Here is an 11,327-nt window from a genome sequence, read left to right on the forward strand (position 1 = left end):
ATTCCAATACATTATAGGTCATTTTGACTGAAACCCTAATCTTAGGTCAAATTCCCAAGGCCATAACTCAGTCATTTTTTATGATTTTGAGGTGGGATCAAATGCATTGGAAATCTTAAGATGTCTACTTGAAATGTTATGTTGAACAAAATTTCAAAATCTCAAAGGAAATACATGTGATAATGCAAGACATTATAGGTCCTTTTTGACCAAAGGCATTAAAAGTAAAAAAAGTCCAACTTCAAATGCCCATAACTATTTAATCAAAAATCCAAATGATGCAAAATTTAAGTCCATTTGATTTATTGAAATGATCTACAACTTTGATGTTGGAGGTGTTTCCATTTGAGGCTTGCATCATAAAAATAGAAGGGCTTGAACATTGGCCAAATTTGGAAAATTTGCATTGACATGTTTTGCACATCACACTTTAAACTCAAATTTCATAAATTTCCACACTCCAAATGGATTTTTGCCCAACATAACAATTGTTCCTTACATCAAGAAATTTCCAACCATTACTCACATGATCATATTTGGATTTGACAATTGGCATTTTCGAAGATTTGAACATTTAGGCATAATTATGGAATGCACATAAAATCTTGATACACAAGCAATTGCCATTCAAACTACACGTCCAATTCAACTTGGTTTGTGTTCAGCATGCATTTGCATCAGCTTTTGGGCTTTGCACGCGCCTGTACAGGCCCATGCATGAAAGATCCAAATTCCATGCACATGAGAATTCACCTTGCTTACAGTTTGTTTTGCTATAAATAGAAGGGTTCAGCTTCATTCAAACTCAACCTAAAGGCGCCTGAAACCTTACTGAATAAAGAAAGCAAGGATTCGAGCTCAAGTTTCCAGAAATCAAGCTTACTCTCCAACTGGTATTTTCTTCGAATCTCATCATCCATTGACCTATTTGCTTGGATCTTGTGTTGGCTGAAGTCCTCTCAATAGAGGCATCATGTTTATGCATTCAATTTTTGAAATCCATTGAGTTCATGATGAACACCATCATACTTCCAACTCTAATTTCTCCATTTATAGGGATCTAGAGTGGAAGTGCATGGTATAAGAGCGATGTACATCACTTCCTCTTTCGATTGGTATATAGATCGCTCCATTTGGTTGAGATTGCCATGTCTGCAATTCTCACCGGAGCTGGAGGTCTCACCGGAGAAGACGGTGGCTCCGGTGGCCATCCCAACTCCAGATCAATTCCTGGCCACACGATCTTGTTTCCAGATCTAATCTGGACCGTTCCATGTTATGACTTGTTTTAATGCTGCGTGTGGTTCAGTTGACCAAGGCGTATGGTGGGAGCGCATCTCTGGAGCGTGTGATCTGCCAGCTTAATTAATGAGCTCAGATCTAACGCTCCTTGTTTTTTGCATTTTTCATTTTCTGATTTTATTTTCTTTAATTTCCTTTTATTTCAAAAATCAATATCTCTCTCATTTTTAATCCAAAAATTATGGGACCAATTGCATTAGTCTCCAAATAAATTCTAGTTTCTATTTCTGATTTTTAATATTTTTTATTTCATCATTTGATATTTTTTGTGAATTTTCTCTTTTCTGGTTATTTTTAATTCATTTTAAATAGTTTTTGATATTCAAAAAATACAAAAACATTTTCCTAACCTATTTGAATAATGATGGATCTATGAAAAATATTCTCATCAATTTTTAAATTGATTTGAGATTTATTTGAGATTTTAGTTCAATTAGGTTATTTTTATTCATTTTTAATTGATTAAAAATAGTTTCTGACTTTTAAAAATGCTGATATTTTTTGTCAAACTTTGTTTGACCTTGTTGAACTTGGGATAAATTACTTGGACCTTTCAAAGTTGATTTGAAGTGAATTTGAACTTTGACCTTTCCATTATTTTAATTCAAGTTTATTTTTAATATTAAAAAATGCCAAAAATATTTTATTCATTTCTTGACTTCCAATCTTCAACTCACTTCTGTTTTTGATTGTTTGACTTTGACTTTCAATGCCATTGGTCAACATATGTGGATTGGTACATGTTATTTCATTTAATGCACTTTAATTTTGCATTTCCATTTCTCTTATCCATCTCCTTCTTCTTCTTCTTTTTCTTTCTTTTTTGATCAATGAGTTGAAGGTTGATAAGTTAGCATTGATTAGGGAGACTTAATCTTCCTTGATTCAAATCTAATTCATCTTGATCAATTGATCAAGTGAATGGCTTTGCATTAAGGATAGGTTGTTTCCTAAATCATGCAAAAGGCTTCAACCAAAACAAGATCAATTCTCATTTTCTTTTTTGGCATGGCAAGTTGTTGGGACTTGGTTCACTAATCAAGACTCCTAACTTGTGTTGTTGCCTATATTATTATTGACCGGCCTCAGATAGTTGTGACTTCTACATAAGTCCAATTAAGATTGCTTAACATAGCGCTAAATTTGCCTTATGGCACACTAACTACTAACACTAACTATTGACAATTAACATTTACCTTTTGCTCTTTACTTTTATGCAATTTACTATTCTTGCACATATTATCCATTTGCTTTTCTCTTTGCTCACTTGAGCACATGTTTATGTTAATGCCATTTGCCTTTTGCTCACTTGATCATATAATTGTGTATATATTATTATGCTTGTGTTTTGTTTTGATTATTGTGAACCAAATGCAAAGAAATGGACTTAGTTTCTAGGACTTTCCCTATGCAAAGAATGGAGAATTGGACTTAGGTTCTAGGACCTTCCTTATGCAAAATTGGAGTAAATGGACCTTAATGATGAAGATGGATTGGAAGGACCAAATCTCTAAACTCACTCTTGTCCATTCTTGATTTACTTCATGGAACTTTTGATGTGTGTGTTTTTGGTGTTAGGGAATTCTACTTGAGCTTAATTGGAGGACCATTGCCACGATCATTCAAAGTGAAAGATACAAGACACATTGAGGATCTCTTATGAGACTTATTTGATTGCTTATGCTTTGTGATTGCTTATTCCAAAGGATGAGAGCTACTTGGATCATCAATATGATCTCAAGAGAGGAACTCCTTGTGTGGTTTTTATCTCTTTCCCCTCACCTCTTGTATGCTTAGGACTTAGCCCTTCTTCTTCTTCTCTCCACTCTAACCCAAGCCAAAACTCTTTATGCAAACATTTAACCATTGTTTTTTTTAAACATTAGAAACCTAAGCCTTATGCTTTTGATTTTCAAACTTTCTTTTCATAACACTTATTTTGAATTGAACTTTTAAGTCAACTTTGACCATTTTGTATATACTTCTAATTGGTAAATATAACCCATTCAAATGTCTTTTGTGGTTCCAAGGGCCACTTTCTTAATCAAAATCTTTCATAACCTTTAGCTATTAGGTTTGAGTTATCCTTGTGGTAGATGTAATACTCACCTATATCCTTAGTGATGGACAATGAGTCTTCCATGCTTATTATAGGGTTAACCCCTCACTAGCATGTTGAAGCTATCCTCACATGGTGGATTTGTGGTTTGGTTGAGTTTTCTCCCTTTGATAACAAAAGACCTTAAGGCTTTTGGACCAATCAATTCACCCACTTGTTTTGAGATTTTTACCCCGAACTACGAGGTTTTGATCCTAATCTTTTTATAAGATGGTACGTAGGCAATGGGTTTATCCATCCAAACACAAAATGTAAATAATTTGTACATTCTCTTCTCATCTCTTCAATCATGTTTGCACAAACAAAATTTTCCACAAAACAAACAACCTTCACAACAAGTATGAAAAGGGCTCCCTAGGAGTACCTAGGATGTTTTGGGTGCCTAACACCTTCCCATTGCATAACCAACCCCCTTACCCAGATCTCTGTTTTCTTTTACTAGTTTTTGTTAAAACTTTTAGGTTTTTGTTCGCTTTCTAACCATTCCTTTGGATAAATAGAAGTCCGGTGGCGACTCGACATGTATGGTTTACCTTAGATTTAGTCAATATCTCTAATGGTAACGAGTACCCCGCTACAATCCCTATATGGGATGAGGCCAGGCTGATTCGTTTCTCATTCACCCTTAATCTGATTAACAACGAGGGGCGAATCACCATAAACATCAAGATGCTTGATCCTAAGATCAATGCACTCTTCCAATCCCATAATACAAGCCTCATACTCAGCCATATTATTCGTGCATTTGAAAGTTAGCCTTGCTGTAAAAGGAATATGTGTGCCCTGAGGAGTAATAATCACTGCCCCAATACCATTTCCATATTGATTTACAACGCCATCAAACACCATACTCCATCTGGAATCACGTTCTGGCCCTTCATCAAGTGTAGGCTCATCACAATCTTTCATTTTCAAATACAGAATCTCCTCATCTGGGAAGTCATACTAAACTGACTGATAATCTTCGATCGGCTGATGTGCAGGTGATCTGGTAAAATACTACCCTTAATAGCCTTCTGAGCTCGATACTCAATATCATACTCAGACAACAACATCTGCCAACGGGAAATCCTCCCAGTTAAAGCAGGCTTCTCAAAAATGTACTTGATTGGATCCATTTTGGATATCAACCAAGTCGTATGAGACTGACCTTTCCGGAGGAGCTTGAATATCGGCGCACATGTGGCAGTCATGTGGGATATGAATCTAGAAATGTAATTCAAGCGGCCAAGAAAACCTCGGACTTGCTTCTCAGTTTTGGGCGCAGGCATTTCTTGTATTGCTTTGACCTTTGCAGGATCAACCTCAATACCTCTTTCACTTACGATAAAGCCCAATAACTTACCGGAACGGACTCCAAATGTACACTTGTTGGGATTCAAACGAAGCTTGTACTTCCTCAAACGCTGAAAAAGCTTTAACAGGTGCTCTACATGTTCAACTTCCATTTTTTACTTAGCGATCATATCATCAACGTATACCTCGATCTCCTTGTGCATGATATCATGAAACAAGGTTGTCATAGCTCGTTGATACGTGGCTCCGGCGTTCTTCAAACCGAAGGGCATCACTCGATAACAGAATGTTCCCTAAGGTGTGATGAAAGTTATCTTCTCCATATCCTCGGGTGCCATTTTGATCTGATTATATCCGAAAAATCCGTCCATAAATGAGAAGACCTTGAATTTAGCTTATCTACCAACATATCTATGTGTGGTAGGGGAAATCATCTTTTGGACTAGCTTTATTCAAGTCTCTATGGTCCACACACATCCAGACTTTTCCATCTTTCTTAGGCACGAGCACAATATTGGCCACCCATTGAGGATATGTAGAAGTCACCAGAAACCCCGCATTAATTTGCTTCTGAACTTCCTCCTTGATCTTCATTGCCATATCGGGATGAGTTCTTCTGAGCTTCTGCTTCATAGGCACGTACTCAGGCTTCAAAGGCAGGAAATGTTGCACGATATCAGTATCCAGACCAGGCATGTCTTCATATGACCAGGCAAAGACGTCAACATATTCTCGTAGCAACTCAATCAACCCCTTCTTAACAGACTCTTCCAGGAGTGCCCCAATCTTTACTTCTCGCACACAATCCTCAGACCCCAAGTTGACTGTTTCCAGATTCTCAAAATGCGGCTGAATGATCTTCTCTTCGTGCTCTAGTAGACGGGTAATCTCGTCAGGAATCTCTTCAACATCATCTTCTTCCACCTCAAATACATGAATTCAAAGTTGGAAGATGGCGTTGGATCATTATGTTCAATGGGTTTGATTAACCTACATAATGATTTTGGATATAAAAGAAATTTTAGAACTCAAACAAGGCAAATCATTATGCAGATGAAAAGATTGATTTTATTCTTATTTTTTGGTTTTTTATGATCACCAATTTCATGCAAAAAAGCGAAAAGGGAAAATAATTGGAAAAACAAACATTTAACATGAATTTATTGAATGGAAGTATCATTGTATTTTTGTGCCAACAATGTCATCACTTCTCCTTTTGGCATGGGAGAAGGGTTTTCAAACACAATGAACATTACTTTGACTTATGGATAACTGTTGGAATATCCACAGCGACCCAATTATTTCAGATCCCTCCAGGGATGATGAAATTGCCAGAATCCTCTTCGTCATCTTCCAAAATGGCATCAGCCTCTTCGTCTTGACCAGTGTGGATGAAACCCCCACTCTTGAACAAACCTTGCTCGTTGAAGACCCCAGAAGAATAGACGATGCCAGCCCGGGACTTGTTGCCTTCTAGCTTGATCATTTGCCCCAAACCGGCAGTTGCACCATGCTCAATGGCCAACTTCGCATCCTTATAGGAAGCAAATGAGGGAGTTCTCTTCTCAACAGGTTCAGCAATAGATAAAGCTTGGAACGGAGTTCCAACTTCATCCTTATCATCTATATATGAGAAGGAAGACAAATGACTAACCTGGAGAGCCCTCTCTCCCCCTACCACCACCAGCTTCTTATTCTTTACAAATTTCAGTTTCTGGTGTAGGGTGGATGTCACGGCGCCAGCCTCGTGAATCCATGGTCTGCCTAAGAGACAACTATATGATGGGTGAATATCCATAACTTGGAAGGTAATCTGGAAATCACTTGGTCCGATTTTGACTGGGAGATCAACCTCACCAATCACAGTTTTGCGAGACCCATCGAAAGCCTTCACAACTACTCCACACTGCCTCATGGGAGGCCCTTGATATGACAACTTTGCGAGAGTGGTCTTCGGCAATACATTCAATGATGACCCAGTGTCCACCAACACATTGAACATGGCGTCGTCTTTGCAGCTCATAGATATATGTAATGCCATGTTGTGATCTCTTCCCTCCTCGGGGAGATCAGCGTCACAAAAACTATAATTGTTACAAGCGGTGATGTTTGCAACAATGCTGTCAAATTGTTCTATCATGACATCATGATCAACATACGCCATATCCAACACCTTCTACAGAGCTTCTCGGTGTGGTTCTGAATTCAAAAGCAATGATAACAGAGATATTTTGGATGGCGTTTGTAGAAGCTGATCTACAACGTTGTACTTGCTTCTCTTGATGAGCCTCAACATCTCATGACAATCTTCTTTCGTATTGCCACTCTACCCAGCAGAAGCAGGAGTTCTCAACATAGAGGAGGGTTTAGCAACAAGTTCCAGATTCGGAGCGCTCACAACATTCCCAATCGGGCGTTCAGCAAAGTCAGCATCAACACTTCCTCGAGCATCAGCTTGAGACTTCAACGGAGCTGAAAATACATGACCGCTACGGGTCAACCCACTGACGTCAACAATATTAACAACAGATGAAGTGGGCAAGGATACCTCTTTCCCACTTTCCACTGCTATAGCGTTGTAGCGATAGGGAACCGCTTTCTCGGAGGAGTACGGTACAGGTCCGGCTGGCTTGATGACAAAAGTAGGAGAAACCTTCTTCTTGCTGCCATCATACTTGATGACAACTGGCTCAGGTATCCGGAATACCGGAGAAATTACATTGACTTCGAGAGCATCTTCGTCAACATTTCTATTTTGAAGGATCTCAATGACTCCCTCATCCAACATTTCTTGAACATCTCTGCGCACCTGGCGACACCCTCTTTGATTAACAGAACATACTCGACATCTATCGTGGTCATGCTCGTAATGGCTATAGTCACACAACAATCTATGCATCTCAACCAGCGGTTGTCAGATATGACTGACATATTTAACCTTGTACTTACTAGGGCAACCCTGGACCATATTAACAGATTTCCCATGCTCGGGCAATGGATTCTTCTTCACATTCGGACCTACGTCCTCGAAAAACAAAATCCCACTTCTCACAAGGTCTTGCACCTTGGTCTTCAACGGACAACAGTTCCCTACGTCATGTCCGGGAGCACCGGAATGATACACACAATGAAGTTCTGACTTGTACCACCACTGGGGGTTAGCTGGTACAGCGGGAGGGTGTCTCGGAGTGATCAACTTTCTATCGATCAAAGATGGATAGAGTTCAGCGTAGGTCATCGGTATTGGATTGAAGGTGACCCTCTTCCTCTCATAGCTGGTGCTGGCATTACTGTTGTTGTTTCGAGGCTGGTAGGCCTGCTGTTGTGGATGCTGTTGTTGTTGATATTGTTGAGTTTGCGGTTGTTGATAATGTTGAGCTTCCCTGAAAACAGGTGCTATATGAGCCACCTGATGCTGATTATTGACTGGGGCGAGCAATCTTCTTCTTTACAGAGGGTCTTCTTTTGACATGGGAAGACACATCATGTGCCTCTCCCTCCTTCTTCTTTGCAAAGCTTCCATATCTCTTTGCTGAAGAGCCTTCATCTCGAGTTAAGCGTCCTTCACGGACCCCTTCTTCCAATCTCATCCCCATATTCACCATCTCGGTGAAGTTCGAGGGAGAACTGGTTATCATTCTCTCGTAATAGAACGAACTCAAGGTCTTCAAAAAGATCTTGGTCATCTCTTTCTCCTCAAGGGGAGGCACTATCTGAGCTGCCAACTCGCGCCACCTCTGGGCGTACTCTTTGAAGGTCTCCTTATCCTTTTGCAACATTGCTCTCAATTGGTCCCTATCAGGAGCCATATCCACATTATACTTATATTTCTTGACGAAGGCCTCGCCAATATCGTTGAAAGATCGGATGTTCGAACTCTCCAAACCCATGTACCACCGGAGAGCGGCACCAGACAGACTGTCCTGGAAGTAATGGATGAGCAGTTGGTCGTTATCAGTTTGCGTTGACATCTTACGAGCATACATCACAAGATGGTTGAGAGGACATGTGTTTCCCTTATACTTCTCAAAGTTGGGTACTTTGAACTTAATAGGGATCTTCACGTTGGGCACAAGGCACAACTCAGCAGAACTTTTACCAAAGAGGTCTTTCCCCCTCAAAGTCTTCAGTTCCTTGCGAAGCTCAAGGAATTGGTCCTTCATATCATCCATCTTCTCATAAAAATCTGGACCTTCAGATGGCTCAGAATGATAGATGGTATCTTCGACCCTTGGTAAAGTGTGCACGACAGGAGGTGGCACAGACATGACCAGGCTAGATGTCGACAAAGAAGCAAGAGTTGGAGCAAAACCCTCTGGTACAAAAGTTGGCGGGCATTCCTCAAGGGCACCCGGTTGGCATGGATGGTGCAAAGTGAGCAGTTGCAGCCGGCACAGTAGAAGTCACGATCTCAGAAATGACTATCCTCTGGGGAGGAGTTGATGGTGTTGGAGAAGACTGGCTCTGAGCGGCCAAGAATGACTCCATCAGGGCAGTTAGTCTGGCTACTTCCTCTTTCAGCTCGCGGTTTTCTTGCTCTAGATGATCCATCAGTCTTGAAGAGTTTGCTCTGGTGTAGTTCCGGTGAGTCAGCTTGTTTTCAAAATAAATGAAGAACACAGAGTTAGACCACGGGACAAGAAGCCTGGAGCAAAACCTGTTTATGCATATGATGCATGCAATGCTTGTGCATATGATTTGTTTTTTATTTCAGAGGAGCTTTAGAGTTCTATTTGCAAATTTGGGAAATATTACACTTTTATCACAGATGGAAACATCTCATAATATTTGGAAAATATATTTTTTACATCAAAGAAATACAGCATTGGTAACCAAGATACAATAAGAGGAAAGGAAAATGATCATCCTAGGGATCCCTAGAAACAATCATCTAAAGCTCGGGACACAGGAAGATAAGATGCACGAAGCCTCTTCACCTCCTCCTCATAGGCTGCCTCCATATCTGCCATCTCTTTGGCGAGTCGATCGTACTTCCTCTTCCAAAACCTAGAAGACAGAGGAAGTAGAGAAGTCCATGCATCATCTGGATCATCAATGACCTGATGCTCGAGAAACTCAATCAAATCATCCTTCTCCTTAATCTGTTGAAGTAACTCTTCTCGTTCACGAATCCAAGCACGTGAACGGTCTTCATCTCTCAACTCCTCTACTCCTTGGTCAGGGAGGGTTGATGGCCCAGCCACAACCAAAGGTGTAGGTCTCGGATACTCGTAAGGCATGAGGTACTCAGAAGCTCTCCTCCTAACCCAAGCAGTGTAGGGCTCCATAGCAACACAATTCTTAGGACCCAACTCCTTCCTTCCTTTCCTATGAATCTTGCGCCAAGCACGGACCATCCTAGCTTTCAAGCCTTGGGGATCTTTACCCTCCCGAAAGAACACACTCTCTAACAGAATGTTATTGGGTTTATCCTTTAGGGGGAACCCAAGCTGACGACGTGCCAAAATAGGGTTGTAGCTAATCCCACCACATGTACCAAGAAGAGGTACATTGGAGAATTCACCACAATAGTCAATAATCTGCACACCATCATAGACATGGTTGTACCAAGAGATATCATCATTAGTGAGAGACATAAGTCTCGTGGACCACCGTAGACATCCCTTGTTCTCCTTGAAAGCGACCGTCTGCGGTAAGTGAGAAATAAACCACTTATACAACAGAGGCAAACAACACACAATGGCACCGCCACCCTTTGCATTCCTCATATGCAAAGAAAAATAAGCGTCACCCAACAGATTCGAAACGGGATTAAGAGTAGAGAAAATCCTAATAACGTTCACATCCACAAACTTGTCGATGTTGGGGAACAACACTAACCCATAGATGAGAAGTACAAATATGGCCTCAAAGGCGTCCTCACTCATGGCCTTCCCATACATAGTAGCTTGAGCAATGAGGAACTCAGAAGGGAGACCTTGAATTCCACCTTTGGTAGTCATATGAATACCAACCAGAGATTCATCTATGTGCAACAGATCAGCAATCTCTCGAGAAGTAGGAATACTCTCCAAGCCACTGAACGGCAACCAGTCTAGAATAGGTATGCCCACAAGGTAGGCATACTCCTCAAGCGTGGGCAAAAGCTAAAAATCCGGAAATGTGAAGCAACGGTACAATGGATCATAAAACTGCACCAATACACTCATCAATCCTTCATCCACCTGAGTAGTCAGAAGAGGAAGAAACTTCCCAAAATGAGCCTTGAAACCCAAAGGATCTAGTACATAGGATGTCAAATTCCTTAGCTCTTTCAAATCTGGTTGTCTGAAGCTGTACTTCTTTGTATTCCTTCTTTGTCTTTCCATGTCTGAAAATTTTCAAATAGACCTCTTAAGTTCCTTGAAAATTTTCTTATTATTTTGATGATATGGATGCAAATGGGTGCATGAATGCATGAATGCAACAAACACACTCAAGGATCAAGCAAAGCACACCAAACAAAGGTCATGGGATGGATCATGGCATCCTTAATATCAATCATCCATTTTGGTTGATTATGGTCTACACCTTATCAACACCCAAGTTCCATTGATATTAAGGATACATGAACGGATCAACCATGAATCAAGGGTTTGTTGCAAGTCAC

The sequence above is a fragment of the Lathyrus oleraceus genome, chromosome 3 (assembly GCF_024323335.1).
Source record: "Lathyrus oleraceus cultivar Zhongwan6 chromosome 3, CAAS_Psat_ZW6_1.0, whole genome shotgun sequence".
Classification (NCBI taxonomy): Eukaryota; Viridiplantae; Streptophyta; class Magnoliopsida; order Fabales; family Fabaceae; genus Lathyrus; species Lathyrus oleraceus.